Source organism: Lynx canadensis, chromosome C2 (assembly GCF_007474595.2).
Source record: "Lynx canadensis isolate LIC74 chromosome C2, mLynCan4.pri.v2, whole genome shotgun sequence".
Lineage (NCBI taxonomy): Eukaryota > Metazoa > Chordata > Mammalia > Carnivora > Felidae > Lynx > Lynx canadensis.
Window position 1 is genome coordinate 98,154,247 of NC_044311.2, and position 18,491 is coordinate 98,172,737.

The 18,491-nt window shown below is 37.2% G+C and overlaps 1 protein-coding gene across 3 annotated transcripts in view; it reads left to right on the forward strand.

The window, feature by feature from the left end:
- ZBTB20 (zinc finger and BTB domain containing 20) overlaps nt 1-18,491 on the forward strand; it is a 769,186-nt gene that overhangs the window by 583,881 nt on the left and 166,814 nt on the right. For all 3 annotated transcript variants that reach the window (XM_032594753.1, XM_030330006.1, XM_030330007.1), the window contains one exon: nt 1,957-2,011. The gene's annotated coding sequence lies outside the window, so the exon portion shown is untranslated. The remainder of the gene's footprint in view (nt 1-1,956; nt 2,012-18,491) is intronic.

Sequence of the window (18,491 nt, forward strand, 5' to 3'; positions counted from 1 at the left end):
ATTTATTCTGTTCAGATATAGGTTTTATTGATATATTTATTTCCCCTTGCCACGGATATAAGCCCAATGATTGCAGGGTTTTGTTGTATGGTTTTGGGTTGTTGGGTGTTTTTTTTGTTTGTTTGTTTGTTGTTTTTTGTCTATTTTCTACTTTAAGAAATCCCCAGTGTCTACACAGTGCTGGCTATAAAGGGTATTCAGTAAATATTTGCTGGATGAATGAAGAAAGAATGAGTGCTTCTTCCCTGAGTTTGCAGATGTTTTTATTAAATACAAAACTTAATATTGTGACATGGGCCCCATGATTCTCCATGGCAAAATTTTCAGATTCTTCAAAATTAATTTGAAAGTAAGTGTACTTTGTGCAGGTTATCCAGATATTAGATAGGCCACTATTTCTGTTTAGCACCCAAAGCAGCACATCTAAAGTACTTTTCTTTTTCATTTGGTAAATGTTTATCAGGGAAATGAGCATTCTAGACACAGGTAGTGACATGTGCAGAGGCTCAGAAAAATAAAGAGAACATAGTACAGTGGACTGTTACCATATCACAAGTGACAGACAACAGAGGCCTGAGCTAATGTGGTACAGTGAGAACAAGAGACCTAGAAATGTGAGAAACATCAATAAGTAAAAGGTCACCAGAATTAAGAAACTGGGTTGAGGGGGAAAATAAAATACTGCCTATCCTTATCAAGCTATAAAGTGGAAAGTGGTTATAAAAGAGGTAGGTAAGAGTGGAATTGGAACTTAGAAGACATGGTTGTAAAAATCCCTTTGTAGGATATGGACTTAGAATCCCTCATTGTTATAGTTACTACAAAAATATTCAGTGTGTTCATTGGTGACTTTGTTAGAATCATTCTGGAAGGCAATTCCCAGATGAGACCCTAACTTTCATTCTTCCAACTGCCTGACTGACAGCTGAAATAGTTTGAGTTTCCATATTTTCTACCTAGTGGCCTCACCCTTCCTTAAAGTTTTTTTTTCTTATTTTATACTGAAATTACTAGACTGATAAAGTATTTTATATGTATACACACACACACACACACACACACAATAGTTTTAAATCCAATTAACTGTAAATATTGCTTTCTATGCACAAAACTCCCTCAGTTATTAAAAGAAATTACATTAGAATTACAAATCTGATGATTATTTGAGGGTGATGAAAAGCAACAGATGGTTCCCAGGTATGGGGCTCGGGCATATGGGTGAATGGTGATGCTATTTGCTCGCATAGAGAACAGAAGAAGAGGAACTTTGAGGGAGAAGATGAGTCAGCTTTGGCCGTATTGAAATATCCAACTGGAATTTTCCAGTAGGTCATTTGCTATAGAGGGCCAGAGGTCAGGAGAGAACTAATGGCTTAAAATACAGATTTGAAAGATATTAACATATTGATGTTAATTCAGACTGGGGGACATGGATGTCTAATGGGCAATGGACATAATTGTGTGAAGTATGTGGAATAAACATAGACAGATGTGACCTGGACATTAAGGAACTTCTGATCACTTATCTGACATTTTCCTAGACTAATTTCCTCTTAAATTCACTCCTACTCATCCCCTATACCAGCCCACATCCTGTCCCAGCCTTCTTATTTAAAAACATCTACAATTCAACACCTGGACCCTTTACACTGCATACATGCCCGATAGCTGTAATAAATGCATACCTCAAAATTGTATGCAAAGAAAAAGAACATGCATGAATTCACACCATTCGTGAACTCTAAGCTCTCATTATTTTAAAAAACTATGGAATGAACATATTTACATGGTGAACAATGTCCCCTAATTTACGTATTCTCCAAGAGTTTTTGTCTGATTTTCTTTGGCATGGGTCATATTCATCTGTCATAACACAAACCATTGGGATATTTAAGGAGACCTCTGTTAAAAAATGAGAGGGTGGTCATCTTTTTCTGGTTTTCTTTCCATTTGCAGTGAAGGATACAGAGGCACTTAGAACTTCAGTTACTCCCTGAGGACCAGTCTCTCTGTAAGTCACTCATCCTATAGAAATATACTTCCAATTTCATTGTGCTCTTAGATTACTTATTTTTTCCTTGGCTTGAATTATCTAAACATGTTTTGTGGCCATACCACTTTTGTCACCTCTATACCTTGGTACCTCTATACCTTGGTTCATTTATTTACCTTTTTATTTTAGAATATTTTGTATCTGTTCTTTCTCCTCATAGTTGAAATTTTCCTGACAGAGACCAGCCTTTGAATGGAAAGTGTATGTTGGTCTTATAGTAGTAGTTGTAATCTCTGTTGTCCCGAATTTCTAGAATCTGTGATTGTCAGGGACTTCTCTTTGCTGTGCCTCTTTATTGGCAGTCTCACTTTCTTTCTTGTGTCTTATCTTTATCCCTCCAAAAAAGCTTCTGTGAAATGTGTCTTCCCCACCAATCTTAGTGCTACACTGTTAGTGTATGCAGTCTCTATGGTAACTGGGACACATGCCACAATACCAAGATTACTGGAGCAACCATCAGAGTTGGGAAATCGGCACATGTACTCCTTTGGCACCATGGAAGTTTCCCCATTAAAACTAGAATCAGATAGTACTATTTTAATATGCAGGGCAAGGAAGGAAGCAGAGGAAATGCTATAAACTCAGTCTTCCTACAGGCACATTATTGGGTTTTGTTGGAATTCATGAAGTTGATCTTATTTATCATGAATAAAGCTAGACTGGTGCATAGCTTCTGACCAGATACAGATAAACTGGTTGAGTTAGGGGAAGACATTCTTTTTCCTTAGGGATACATGAGTAGTCTGTAAACAAGCTAATTTTACTGAAAGTGGGATATATTCTTAGGTAAACTCAGGGAAATTACCAACAAGCTATAAAAATTATTCACTGCCATTGTAGAGACAGACTTTTCTAGATGATTTCCCCAGCAAATGCATATTGACCCATGAGGGCAAAAGGCAAAATGGCTGTCTCCCAAAGTGCATTAGGGTGGAGGCAATTCTTTTGGGAAAAAGGAAGGAGAATGAAGTAAGAAGTCTCTTTTGGTTGCTTCCTCTAGGACTCAACTTCCTCTCAAATATAGTGGAGGATTGTACTTCCAGGTATAACCCAATAGAAACAAAGGGCCTAAAGCAGCATTTTACAACCTTGGCTCTGTTAGCATTTAGGGACTGATGAATCTTTGTTGTACAGAACCGTCCTGCACATTGTAAGTTGTTTAGTAGCATCCGTGACCTCTACCCACTAGATGTCAGTGGCAACTTCTTCAGTCTTGACAACCCAAAATGTCTCTAGACATTGCCGAATGTACCCTGGTGGGGACAAAAATTGCCCCAGGGTAAGAACCACTGGCCTAGAGCAAGATGTAGCCTGGGTAAGAAAAGAGAGTTGGAAAATTCCTGCAAAGTCCCAGAATATTCATTCAGTTGGTCTTTCAGCACATGATTGCTGAATCTCGACTATCTTGCAGGCACTCTTCTCTGTATCAGGGATGCCATCATGAACAAACAACACCCTGATCTCGTGGAGCTTACATTCTAGTAGATGTGTGCCACATGTTCCTAACCAGCTGGATCCCTTTCCCTCTACACAGCCTAATAGCAAATGCTTCAAGCCAAGTGGAGGCCAAGAAAAGAAAAACCAAGTTCATATTTGAAGACTCTTTCTCAGTTTATGAACCTCAAAAACAGCACTGATTTAAAAATGAAACTTGGCAAGTGATTAGTTCATATGTTTTAGTTTATAATATGTTTTAATCATTTGGGGTGTTTTCAAAACAAATGGTGAGATTAGGGGTTTTTTTTTTCCTTCTATTTTGGCCTCTTTCCTCTGGAGGGCCCTTCTCTTGTTTTAGTTTTGGTGTTCTTAGTATATTTGAAGAATGCTTTTAAGTGTTTGAAATGTGTGCACGTGGATGAAAGGAGATGAGGAAGAAAAAACATAAGACTTTGCCATCCCTGCTCAAACAAATACCCCTACCCCAAACCCAAAGCAGTGTTTAGGCATTGCTTCCCCAAGGAAGCCTTCTCACAAAACCCTCATGGCAAAGTCCCCCATCCCAGGCATCCTCCTAACACTTTTCATATATCCTTATCATCATTGAAATTAAGGAATGGACTATGATATTAGTTGTTCAGATGTTTCCCTGTAGATTAGAATCTCAGTGTGGCTCAACACCATGCCTGCTCTACCCACAGTTCCACTATCTTCAGCACAGGGGCTGGCACACAGTAAATGCTTAAGAAATATGTGTTGACTGACTGAGAAACACAGCTTTTGAGGTGAAGCCCTCCCCAAACACTTCCAACCTGTGCACTGCCTATAGATTACCCTGCCCCCACTATCAGACTTTATTGTGTTGATCATTATTTTGTAGACTCGAAAGTAGCATGCAAATTCCTAAAATCATACTTAAATCAGAAAGTCTAGAGAACAGCTTAAGTTCATTAATCTTAGGGATATTTCAGGATTATTTAGAGATTTCAGGAATGTAAGAAAAAGAACAGGGCATGGTATTTAGGAATATTTCAAAGTATTACTGATGCCCTGAGCATTGTTGAAGAATTAGAAGGATAAGTGTGTATAATTGTCAGTGTGGGGCACAGAGAGAAATTATGTAATTTATTTACTAGTTTTCTTGGTTGATGTCTGTTTCTCCCACTAGAATTTAAGCTCCAGGAAGGTGGAGAATTTGTCCTATCAATAACTTTATCCTCTTGGTCCAGAATGGTATTTGATGCATAGTAAGTATTCAGGAAATATTTATCAAATGAGTAAGTGGAAAGCATTCATTCAATCAATCCTATGTTGATTGATATATTAATTGCTTATTACAGCAGGAACTGGGATGCCTGGGGGGCTCAGTCAGTTAAAGGTCCAACTCTTGATTTTGGCTCATAATCAGTGAGATCAAGCCCCACATCAGGCTCAGTGCTGGCAGTGCAGAGCCTGCTTGGGATTCTCTTTCTCTTCCTCTCTCTCTCTCCCTCTCTCAAAATAAATACATAAATAAACTTTTTAAAAAAGAAAATGCAGGAACATGACAAAATTCTCATTCATTCATTCAACAAATATATCTTGATGGCATGCATCCTAACATCCTAGAGCATGTCTAGGACATAGTAGGCACTCAGTATTTGATAAGTGAATGAGATAATGAGTATTCACATGTACTCAAAAATGATTCATTTACTAAGCATATTCATTTACTAGAGCTGCCATAACAAAGTGCCATAAGTTGGGTGGCTTTAACAATAGAAATTTATGTCTCACAGTTGTAGAAGCTGGACACCTAGTTAGTCCGCATAGTTAGTCCCATCTGAGGGCTCTAAGGAGAATCTGTACCATGGATCTCTCCTAACTTCTTGTGGTTTGCTGGCAGTCTTTAGTATTTTCTTTCTTTCTTTTTTTTCTTTTTTTTTTTTTTTTTTTTTTTGCTTCTAGAAACATCACCCTGATCTTTGCCTTCATCTTTGCATGGTGTTCTCTGTGTGTTCATGTCTGAGTCCAAATTTCCCCTTTTATGAGGACCCCAGTCATATTAGATTACTCCGGTATTACCTGATCTTAACTTTATTAATCACATCTGCAATGACCTTATTCCCAAATATAGTCGTGTTCTGTGGTACAAGGGGGTAGAATTTAAATATAGTGTCATAATACTAAAATAACAAATCTTAAGGTAGTACTATTTTGATGGTTAATTTCTATTTTGAAAACATCAACTTCTCAAAATAACATCTAGTTTCATGAGTCTGTATGGAAACTGATATGGTGATATTAATAGCATTTACTATATTACACAAAAACTTGTGTGTTTTAATATAGAGGGGGAACGTGAAGAAAGTCCAACAGGCATGAATGTACATAGCACATTTTGTTGAATAATGTGTGACCAACAATGGGTTTTTGGGGGAAGACTGCTAAAGATACAGAAGGAAATTGTATAGGAATCAAAGGCATTTGGTCTTTATTTTACAGACATCAAGGAACCAGCACAGAATTCAAAACTTTTCAAACCATAGAAGGGTATAAAATGGGTGAATTGTATGTAAATTATTCATCAATGAACCTGACTTTAAAAAGAAAGAAATAAAACGATGAGGTTAAAGAATGGACTTTGAAAACTAGCAATTCAGAGGTTTTTGATGACCTTGACAGTTTAATTAGAGACAGCTAAAGAAACCAGATTTTAATGCATTGAGGAATAAATGTGGGTTTTAGCAAGCTTGAAGGTGGTACAAGAAGGGAAAGATGTTGTCCACAGAAGATGGTTTGTTATTTGCTGGTTTGTTATGGCTTTTATTATTTGTTTTAGATGAGGGCAGCTGAAGCATGTTGGCAGGCAATAAACAAAATGGAAAAAACAGAAGAAAGGAGTAATTAATATAGTGAGATCCTGGAGCAGGTTGTAAGTAGTAGAGAGAAAGGTCTCTGAGACGTTATGGGTGGGTTCTGAGAGAGGTGGAAGGATGAGATGCTATTTGATGACTTCTGTTTCTCTTTGAAAAAAGATACAAGGTTAGTTGAGAATGAAGAGTAGGAGGTAAGTTATAAGGAGTTAATTAGAGTGATAAATGGAAGCCAGGGAATAAAAAAGGAAAATTACTGGGAACAATAAAAGAACTGTAACAGTTCTGAAACACCAGCTGGAAACCAGGACTCTGGAGAGGCCCCAAGCTGTACAATTTGGGAAGTCTTCTCCAGCATTGTTCAGCAGCCTGAGAGCTGAGAACACACATGAGCAGGTTCATCTGGGCTCAAGAACTACCCAGGTACATTTGAGAACCATGGATGAGGTGCTTTAAAGTTAACAACCTTGAGGGTCCCGGATGGTAGAGAAGGAATTGGAGATTAGTAATCTGGGGGAAAAAAAAGAGAGAAAAAGTGAAAATCGAAAACTCTTTGGTAAGAAGGTAGAGTACTTGTTTTGTGCAACCATGTTTTCTAGAAGCTTGCCCCTACCACACATATCTTTTGACACTGGTCAGAGAGAAACCACAGAAAGCAGACTGAATACTTTGGAGGGCATAGACTGGACCCAGAAAAAGCCTACAGGTTAAGATTTCATTCGCAACTTAGCCAATGATTTAAAGTAACAATGCTTTGCCATCATTACCACCATTGTTGCAATTTGCAGATCCTTAGGGAATGCGTGTTACTTGTGTATATAAAAGTAGAATAAATGGGGCAATGGTGATAAATGACAAGAGGCAAATATTTTTACTTTTTTGCCCCTGATTCCAAAAATGTACTGATGTTTCCTTAAAGCATGCTCATTTATTTCTGTCATTCTAAGATTCTCTATTCTGTTAGTGAGTCTCCAGAGCTGGCACCCTTCTTTTGGCACTCACTCTCCCTTTCTGTGTTTCTTTTTCCTTGTTTCCTCCTGCCTTTAGGCATTAAATGTGGTCATTTGTCTCAGCAACCTTCCCCCACCCAGTGACCAAATAAAGTATTCTCATAAGCTTTATATGGATTTTTTTTCTCCAAAAAGACAAGGCTAAAAAGTTGGTGCTTGGTTAGAGAATACTTTTAGGTAATTCCCATCTGACACTGTACAACTAACCCCTCATGCCCTATGTATTCAGATGAACCTGGGTGTCTCTTTATGGTATTCATAAGGAGACCCCTGTTCCTGTGGGCCCTGTCTCCCTATGTCAGACTGGCGAAGTAACCAACCATGTTATTCACTGTGAGATACCATGCTCTACTTATCCTCTACTTGCTTGAGTGACTATGATGAACATAATACACAGGGTTTAGTAGTTGCCTAAACCTATGAGAATTTTTAAGCTCCATCTCTTGATATGGTCTATTTGTAAGTTCAAAAAATAATTTGGGTGAGAACTTCAATAGACAACTATGAAGAAGATCCTTTTTTCCTTACAAATATAAATCCTTATAAAACTCCATTTTTTCCTTTTTTTTTTTTTCCTACTCATGACTCTATTAAAGCTCTTTCCAGCACTGCTAAAAACCAGCTGGTCTAGAGATTAATATGACCAGACATACCATGAATTTTTTACATCTCAAAAGTCCCAGTTTCTAGTTCTTGGTCAATCAAATATAGGTTGTATTTTCTTGTACATATGAATGTATAGTATATTATCATAAGTCTTCTCTAAATTCTTTTTTGGTCTCACTGTCTCCTAAAATTGTCCCTACATGCTTCTTTGTTATAAAGAGGCAAATGAACGAAAGCTGACGAACGGAGGAGAGAGAGAAAATGTAGTAATAAAAAGAGAAAGCACGCTAGAGAAGAAGGAAAACAGTGAGGAGATGAATGATGAGTGATTTCCCTTTGCCCCAGTCCCCTAAGAGTGCTTTTTATGTTTGGATATTCCTCTCACCTAGTGCCCCACATGACCTCCTCCTAGCCATTTGTTCTACAAAGATTATGTTTCTACTGCCAGCAAATACTCCCACCTACCCAACAGGTCGGAATCCTCCTGCCCTAGCAGGCTAACATCCTCTCCAGCCTCTTAAGCCACCAATGGCTCTTGGGACCCACTGCCATTCGTTTCTCCCTCCCCATCCATGCTGGCATGGAGAGTGTTAATGGCTGATGATCTCTAAAAAGAACTCTAGAATAATTTGGTTTTACTTTATTAACATTCAAAATATAAACAGGTAAACTACAAGTTGAATTCATTAATTCTCCCTCTACTATTAGAAAGATGAAAACTGCATTTTTAAGAAGGGATTGATTGGTGTCATGTACGTATTTGTTCACTTCTGTTTATGCAAGATAATAAGAGTATTAACATAGATGTAAAACAATGGTATTTATAATACCATCACCATTGTTTATAATAAAAAGGAAGTATTTGAAAAGAAGTAGGGAGAGAACATTTGCTGTTCTGTACATATATTAAATCCTTCCATTTTTGTTTATTGGGCATATGAGGAAGAAAAAATTAATAAGTGAGGAAGAGTTAGTGTCTTTTATCCCATGTTCACTAACATAGTGACCTAAGATAGTGAAGTTTAGAAAAGACTAAAATATGATGGAGGTACTCCTCTATATAAGGACCATAGAAGCCAGAGACATGTGCTCCATTAAATCCTCTCTGAGATGGGGATTACTCGAATAAGACCAGGATCCTCTTTTGTGTGCTGAAATGTTTCTATCCTGGAGAGTAGTGAGTGCTGCGTCTGGCAGCCATTGACTCATAATTTGCTGTAGTTCAAGATATGCTTCCTAGGGGCTGAGGCCCCATTAATTGTTCCAAAAAAAATTCATGTTTCAAATAGGTCTGTAAGGACCGATTTCTAACACTTAAATAGTTCTGGGCAGACTTTATAATATTTTCTTGGCTGTTTGAGAAAGAAAATGTAGGTGGTGGGGAAGAGGTTTCTTATCTAGGTAAGAAATAGAGTTGATATATAGACCACAAGGAGGTCGTTCATGAGGCCTTAGTGGTTGTCACAGGGGCAATTGAAAAGAATGAATAAGGAACAAGGGGAGGTTGTTACATTACCTAACTGTGGGCTAATAACTTGCCAGTGGCAATGGAGGTATAACTGTCTAAAGCATACATGAGAGTGAAAGGTCTTTGAGAGCAAGAGTAAAGTCCAATTAGCAGAGTAATTGATAATAAGCTCTGAAAAAATATCTGTTAAATTAATGAATTAATACATGCCTCCATGTGGGGAATGCTTTGCATATTCTCCTTATGTAACCAATTCTCAAGGAAAGTTCAGAAACTTTGTTAGGTTCTCCAGTGAGATAGTTGAATTTTAACAGGGCATAAAGTCACTGATTTTTATTGATTTATTCGTCTTTAATCCCATTCACATTCCTGTTCTTGTTCACCCATCTAGGCAATCATATCTCTTCTGCTTGGACCACTTTTACATGAAAGTGATGGGAAATGAGGTCAAAAGAGGTAATGAGGGATTGGGTCTCATAGACCACGGTAAGGGCTTCAGAATCCCAAGCATCAGTGAGTCTGAAAAAGCCTGATGGACAGGAGTCTTGGAAATCACAACAACCCTATTGCAGATGAAGCAGTTTCAGCCAAAGACTGGAAGCACAGACATAAGAGTTTGATTTAGGCTATATGTCAAATACAAAATTTCTGACCACTTTAGGTAAAACACACACACACACACACACACAAACCTGTGCCTCATTGGACCTCCTTTTTGCCTGTTTAATCAGTTTTACCCACCTGACACTCCCGGTTAGCAGCCACACCTACAAGAAGCTTAGGGGACAATATTGAATGTGTTTTAGAACTTCATAAGGTCTTTGGTCCAAAGCATAGTATTTAAGACACTTCAAATAAGAATTTAAATGTTAGATAGGTTTCCCCTTGTACTGACTCTCTGCTGTGCTAAGAATTATGGAATTCTTGGGCATTTACTAGTGTGCACATAAATCACTTTGCAGAGGAAAGAGAGTTGAAAGTTCACACAAGACGTGCATGCTCTATGACCGAGTCATACCAGAATGAGCCAGTTTGGCACACGGGCCTTTTGAGAATGAGAGAGAACTGACCGTTTGCCTAAGATGGGACATCCAGGGGAGGTCATTTTCTTGTCCATTTATGTATAAATCTTTAAAATTCTGAAGTCATAAACTAGTCTACTGAAGGAAATAGCCAAGAATTTTTCTTATCATGTAGCAGAGATGACAGACTTAAAATCTGATTGCCCTTTTGATAGCTTCTGAAAGAACTAGAACTTGTCTGGCTCCATTTGTCTGACCAGAACTATTTCCGTGATGTACCCATGAGGGTTTCTAGCAGAACCTCACACTTACTGTCTAAATTAACAATTCTCCTTTCTTCTGCCGTGACACAAACCACTCTACACCATACACATGATGTTAAGATTTTGTTTTTAATTTTAGCATGTGGACATATTCTGTAAAAGCTTTTCAGTTTCATCACGTCGACAAGCTGCTCCATTAAATCACCCACATATCATGTTCACTTTTTTTCTTTTCTGAAAAGTTAGAAAACAGTGAGCATCTCTGAGTTTTCGAGGCATTCACTTTGGCAAAAATAAATCTAGAAAAACATGAGCCTTTACTTGAATGGAAAAAAAGATGAGTATATCATTCTTCTCATTGGCCCTTCTCTTGAGGCTCTTAAAGATAAGGAAGGAGGCTAGGTCTTTTTTTAGTTTTTCTAGCAAAATGAGATGTTAAAAAAAATCTGGATAGAGATCAAACTTCTCTACCTCAGTATTTATTATGTATTACTTGTTATTTAAAATAGAAACTTCAATAAATTGAATAACATTAAAGGGTTTAATTCAAGCATTTTTGAGCATTTCTGCACCCTCTGATAAAATGTTATTGGGCAATATTTTAGGGTTACACTGCTGTTTTGAATTAGAGCAGATATACCCTAGCTCTCCCATCACTATACAGTTTTTTTGAGAAGGAAAAAAAAATCATCTGATCATGCTACTGCTGGGTCATTTAAAGCACTGAGTGGATGTGTGAAATGAGGGGAAAAACCCACTCAGTATGGGGTTAATTAGCTCTGTGGAGTTGTGGGTGGGTCACTTCCTCAGGACCAAATCACACAGGAGGAACCACGCATGTGCAGACTTAACAAAATTGAAAGAAAGCTATGAACTCTCAGACTCTGGGGCACAAATTGATGCTTGCCTCTGGAGACAAGAAAGGAATCCTTTTGTAGCACGAGTACTTTGGGCTTCATTGGTGAGAGACGAATGGACTTCCCTTCAAGCGTCTGGTGCAGGCCACTGGCAGACACTGAAAATGAAGCTGCAGTTGAGAAAGCCCTGGCCAGTCGGCACTTTTTGAAATCTACCTCTGCTGGACTCTTTGAAATCATATTGTCTCGCTTGGTTTCTTTAACGCGGCTTACTTGCTAAGTCTCGTCTTGGAAACAACATAATGTCTTCCTGAAAGTACGGACGAATCCTTTCTATTTTCATAATTGTGTTTCACGGACTGCCACAGGTTCCCTGCCTGCTGAGATCAGCTCAGCCCTAGTTTGGCCTGCAGGATCCCTACCAGGTTGTTTACAGTCTAATCCTTTCACAAAGTAGGGGGTGAAAGAGCAGGCAGGAAACATCCTCAATTCCTAGATCATTGTTAGGTGAATCAGAAAATTCAGGTATTTACAGGGAAATTTCACAGGCAGAGTTTTCTAGGGAAGAAAGATTTTGTGAAAAAGAGTCTTCAAGCATACGCTAACCAAGAGCGCGGGGACTGGTGGAGATTGTGAGGAAAGCACCACTGAAGAACATGCTAGTGAAGTTTGAGTGCAAAATATTTATGTTTTCTTCTACTTCTATGTAAATCACTCTGACATCAGTAGGAACAATCCATGAAGTATATGGACAGAAAAATCCCTAAATATTTCTTACAACTTTTGAGAGGAAAAAATATATATGATGTAGGCAAACGTATGTATGTATCTTTATTTGCAATTAAACTATAAGCAACACTGGCTTCTTCAATTGGGGAAGTGGTGAAATTGAAAAATTTGAAAAGTCCAAGGCAGAATCCACCACCACATACGAACATAATTGCCATACTTCCTTAATTGCCTGTGAAAAAAACCTGAATCTACATCTTGTAAAGACAGTTAAGGAAATGCAGATTCCCCTGAGAGGAAGTATCGAAACAATGAAATTGATAGATTTTCAGATAAGTGAGTGCAAGTTGCAGTTGAGGAGGACAGAGAACTGACTGAGAGTGTCCCCACAGAAGCAGTTCCGGTCACATTTGTTTCTTTTTCTTCAACTGCCTGATAGCATATGGATGTGGAAATAGGGTGATAAGAAGAGATGGAGGGAGGGAGGCCATGAGTAAGTTCTACGAATTTTTTTTTTAATCGAAAGAAAGTACATCCACAACCTAATGAACAAAAATAACTTCATCACTAGTTTGAACTTTTCATTGTTGCTTTTACTTGTTTGTTTGTTTGTTTGTTTGTTTGTTTTTGAAAGAGAGAGAGAAAGAGAGCAGGGGAGGGACTGAGAGAGAGAAAGAGAGATATTTTTAAGCAGGCTCCATGCTTTAGCATGGAGCCTGACTCACAACTGTGAGATCATGACCTGAGTCTAAATCAAGAGTCAGACACTTAACGGACTGAACTATCCAGGTGCCCCTATTTCTTATCATTTTGATAAATAGCCGTTCTAACAGGTGTGAAGTGGTAGCTCATTGTGGTTCTGATTTGCATTTCCTTGATGATTAGGGATGTTGACCATCTTTTCATGTGCCTGTTGGCCATCTGCATGTCTTCTTTAGAAAAATGTCTATTCAAATCCTCTGCCCATTTTGTAATCAGATTTTTGCTATTAAATTGTATTAGTACTTTATATATTTATGCATATCTACCACCCTCTTATCGCGTATATATTTTCTCCCGTTCAGTAAGTTGCCTTTTCACTTTGTTGATGGTTTGCTGTGTGGAAGCTTTTTAGTTTGATGTAGTCCCACTTGTTAATTTTTAGCTTTTGTTGCCTTTGCTTTTGGTATCAAATTCAAAAAATCGTTGCCAAGACCAATGTCAAGTTTCCTTCTGGGAGTTTTAATGTCTTACATTCGAGTCTGTAATCTTGTTTGAATTAATTTTTGTGTATAGTGTAAGGTAGTAGTCTAGTTTCATTCTTTTGTGTATGGCCAGTTTTCCCAACACCATCTATTGAAGTGACTATCCTTTCCCCATTGCATATTCTTGGCTCCTTTGTCATAAATTAATTGACCATATATGTGTGGGTTTATATCTGGGATCTCTATTCTGTTCTGTTAATCTACATGTCTCTTTTAATACCATACTGTTTTGATTACTATAGCTTGCAATAGAGTTTGAAATCAGGGAGCATGATGCCTCTGGCTTTGTTCTTCTTTCTCCAAATTTCTTTGCTTATTTGGGGTGTTTCATATTCCCATACATATTTTAGAAATCTTTGTTCTATTTCTGTGAAAACTGCCTTTGGAATTTTGATGGGATTGCATTGAATCTGTAGATTGCTTTGGGTAGTATGGACATTTTAATAAGTTTAATTATTACACTCCACAAGCACGGAGTATCTTACCATTTATTTGTGTCTTCGGTTTCTTTCATCAATATCTTATAGTTTTCAGTGTATAGGACTTTCACTTCCTTAGTTAAACTTATTAGGTATTTTATTCTTCTTGATGCAACTGTAAATGAAATTATGTCCTAACTTTCTCTTTCTGATAGTATGTTGTTATGTATAGAAATGCAACTGATTTCTGTGTATTGATTTTTCATCCTGCAATTTTACTGAATTCATTATTAGTTCTAACAGATTTGTAGGGTTTTTTTGTGGAGTCTTTAGGATTTTCTTCTTTTTTAACATTTATTTATTTATTTTTGAGAGAGAGAGAAAGTGTGCAAGCCAAGGAGGGGCAGATAGAGAAGAGAGAATTCCAAGCAGGCTCTATGCTGTCAGCACAGAGCCGAACATGGGGCTTGACTCACAACTATGAGATCATGACCTGAGCCGAAATCAGAGTTGGATGCTTAACTGACTGAGGCCACCCAGGCAACCCTAGGATTTTCTATATGTGGTATCATGTCATGGCAAACAGTGAGTTTTACTTCTTCCTCTCCCAATATAATTGCCTTTTATTTCTTTTTCTTGACTAATTGCTCTGGCTAGGGTTTCCAATCCTATGTTGAATAAAAGTGGCACAAGTGGACATCCTTGTTTTGTTCCTGATCCTAGAGGAAAAGCTTTCAGCTGCGTCTATTGAGATGATCCTACAATTTTTATCCTTCATTGTTTAATGTGTGTATCAAACTGAATTTCCATCCTTGCATCCCTGACATAAATCCTACCTGGTTATAGTGTGTGAACCTTTTAATGTATTGTGTGGAATTAGGTTTGCTAATATTTTGTTGAGGAATTTGTGTCTATGTTCTTCGGGATATTGACCTTTCTTTTCTTGTGATATCTTTGTCTGGTTTTGGTATCAGAATAATGCTGGCCTCATAAAATAAACTGGGAAATGTTTCCTCCTCTTCTATTTTCTTTGAATGTTTGGTAGAATTCACCAGTGAAGCTGTCTGGTCTTAGACTTTTGTTTGTAGGGAGTTCTTAAATTACTGATTTAATCTTCTTACTAGTAATTGGTCTGTTCCGACCTTCTATTTCTTCATGATCCGGATTTCATGTCTCCAGAAATTTATCCGTTTTCTTCTAGGTTGTATAATTTGTGACATATAATTGTTCATTGTAGTCACCTAGATCCTTTGTATTTCTGTGGTATCAGTTTTAAGGTCTCCTCTTCCTTTCTGATTTTATTTATCTGAGCCCTCTCTCTTTTGTCTTACTGAATCTAGCCAAAACATTGTCAATTTTGTTTATCTTTTTGAAGAACCAGCTCTTGGTTTTATTGATCTTTTCTCTTTTTGCCCCTATTTCATTTATTTCTGCTTTGATCTTTGTTATTTCCTTTCTTCTACTAACTTTGGGCTTTGTTTGTTCTTTTCTAGTTTCTTAAGGTGTAAGTTAGGTCATTTATTTGAGACTTTTCTTATTTGAGATTTTTTTTTTCTTATTTCTTTAGGTAGGCATTTACTGCTATGAACTTTTCTCTTAGCTGCTTTTATTAGGTCACTTATTTGATATTTTTCTTATTTACTTGAGATTTTTTTTGCTTATTTCTTTAGGTAGGCATTTATTGCTATGAACTTTTCACTTAGAACTGCTTTGCTGCATCCATAAGTTTTGGTGTAAGTTTTAGTAAGTCTAACAACTGATGTTATTGCTTATTATACTATAACTTTTCAAAATTCAAGTTTGTGGTTAGCTTGACACCTTTGCTTTTCAATTCATTCCCATCATTTGAAACAGCATAAGCAATGACTACACGCAATTACCATTATCCTCGTTAGGTTGTCAAAGTTAGCTTAATGCTTTTTTTCTGTAGTGATACCGACCAAAAAAAAAAAGTTTCTTTTGAAAGGTCTTAGACCTCTATCCTTCCAAATCCTAATCACAGCATAACCAACCTCAAGAAATCATTAGTAAAGACTAGAACAATATCCTATAACAATTCAGCTATGAAGAATTGGCATAGTCCATCTCTTTGATTCATGTTCTTATGAAAATAATGTGTTGCAAAATAAAACTATATTTCTCTCAACATTTTTTAGCTAGATTATTACAGGTTACATTGGGACTGATTTTTTTTTCCTAACAAAGGTTGAATAACACTCAAAGGCTTTAGTAGCCAAAGTTCATCTTTAGAAATAGCTTTCTTCTATAATGTACTGCCAATTTCTTATGTTGTGTATTTTGACCTTCCTGATGCCTCTGCTATGGGCTGCCTGTTGATTGGTGCATGTTAGTGCTTTGCTTATAAGAGTTGGGCAATAGTTCAGTGATCCAGTCCAAATGTGGGCCATAGATAGAATAGGCTCATCTTCTATTTAAGAAATGTAGCAAACTGCTTTAAATGAATTTGGTTCAGACAAGGTCATTGGAACTGTTCATCTAACCCTGTGTGCTGTATGTAATGGACACTTCTGCTGAGCTCCAAAACTGCAAGGTAAATAGACAAGAAAGCCAGTAACTTGCCACCTCTGTGAGAGCTTTCCTTAAGTCTGTTATTGGATTTGCATTCTTAATCATATGGGGCCCATTTTGGTCATTTAAAAGGACTTGTTCACTGGTTCTCCTGATGTTTTTGAAGATAGTCCTGGGAATAAAAATAGTGAGTTCTTATATTATTTTCTGGTCTTTCTAACTTTTTTTTTAATAAGAGATTGAGTTTATATGCATATTCATACCAGGTTTATGAAAGTATTCAGCTAAATTTCTTAGACATGAAAGAATTAATTGTTAGAATGTTTAATCTAGCTAATCATTATGTTTAAACTATAGTAGGCTCAAGTACATTTTCCTCAATTCTATTTGTGACATATACACTTAGCAAATTGAATTGAGACGTAAGCATTGTATATACTATTTGAATTTAGTAATTTACAGATTTTTTATTGCCTAATCCTCTTCAAACTGTAGAATGTATTTTACTTGACTGTGTTTGTGATTCTGTACAATTTTTAGGACCAACATGTTATAGGATTTTGTAGTCACATAGAGCTAAACATGATGAGAGAAGTTATTGAATCCATCTCCTGACTGGAGGCAAAGCTGCATTATTTCCATCCAAAATAGATGAAGATCTTTCCTATTTTTAAATAGCCATGAAGATAGAAATTTTGTAACTGCTCTTAGCAATGTATTTGATTATTACCACTTGCACCTTTAGGATGTTCATCTTTGAGTCTTAACTTAAATTCTCACTGGACAGTTTAATATCACCATGCCCTAGGACAAAAATGTCGATCATTATCTTCTTTATAACAACTCTTATAGTCAGAAAACCATGAAGATATACCTCAGCATTTCTTTCTGAAGCAAAATTATCCCAGTGTTTTTTTTAAAACATTCACTTTTGTTTTTATAGCTCTTTCTGTATGAGAGTGGCAAAGGGGACTATTTAAAAAGTTCTGTCATATATGATGCCTCTGAAAAAGGACACTGCATATTTTAATTTCACTGTGCTGATGTGGAAATAGCCACAGCTTTTTCATTATATGCTGATGGACAGAGCATTTGTGTTCATTTAACCTTGAGGTTGAAACTTGTTCCCAAAAAAGTAACTGACTCATAGCATTGGCTAGACCCAAGAATAAGAGCATCAGTTTTCCTAATCTTAAAGCTTATCTTGCCCCCACTCCTAAAACACACTAAAATTAACTTTTCCTTGACCTCTCTCTTGTGCTATTTATTTACCGATTTAACAACTTTTTCTATCATCTTTGTCTCCTAAAATAGACAGACAGCATTTCTTCAACAAATGTTGGAGTGCGTGCTGTGTTTAGGACACTATGCTAGGCTTGGGAGATTCAAGTGTGAACTGTTAGCAAGACTCAAAGACAAAGATGTCCTAGGCATGTTCAGGGAGGAGCCAATAGCCTGTCACAGTATATAAGGAAGAAGCAGTGGCGGCGGTGGGGGGGGGGGGGGGTGGTTACAGAAACAACAAACAAAAAACAAGAGAGGTGGATTGGGGCCAGATTGTGAAAGACTGTGGATTCCCTTAAGCAAATAGTTGATGGTGACAAGGACAAAAGTAAGATTTTTCAGTCTATATTGTGGAAAGCTCTTTCCAGGTCTTTAAAAACACATACTGTGTGCATGCTGTCTTCTTGGTTAGTATCTAACAGATCACTGGGTATAAGTACCTTCTTGATTTATATCTTTTGGTATAAATTTTATGTCATGATTTTTTCCCTTTGAATTAAAAAAAAAACACTTGAGGGAACCATTTGAGTAAAGACAGCCTTCTGTTCACACTGATCTGGATGTTTCTTTCTCCTGCTGTGGCCCATATTTATTCCAAAGCCCTCTGTACCACTAACATGTTACTTTCTGAGTTTACACACTGAGGAGTCTCAAGATGAGTTTCCCCTGTATTAGGCACAACCTTTTTGTGCCAAATGGCATTAATGGCATTAAG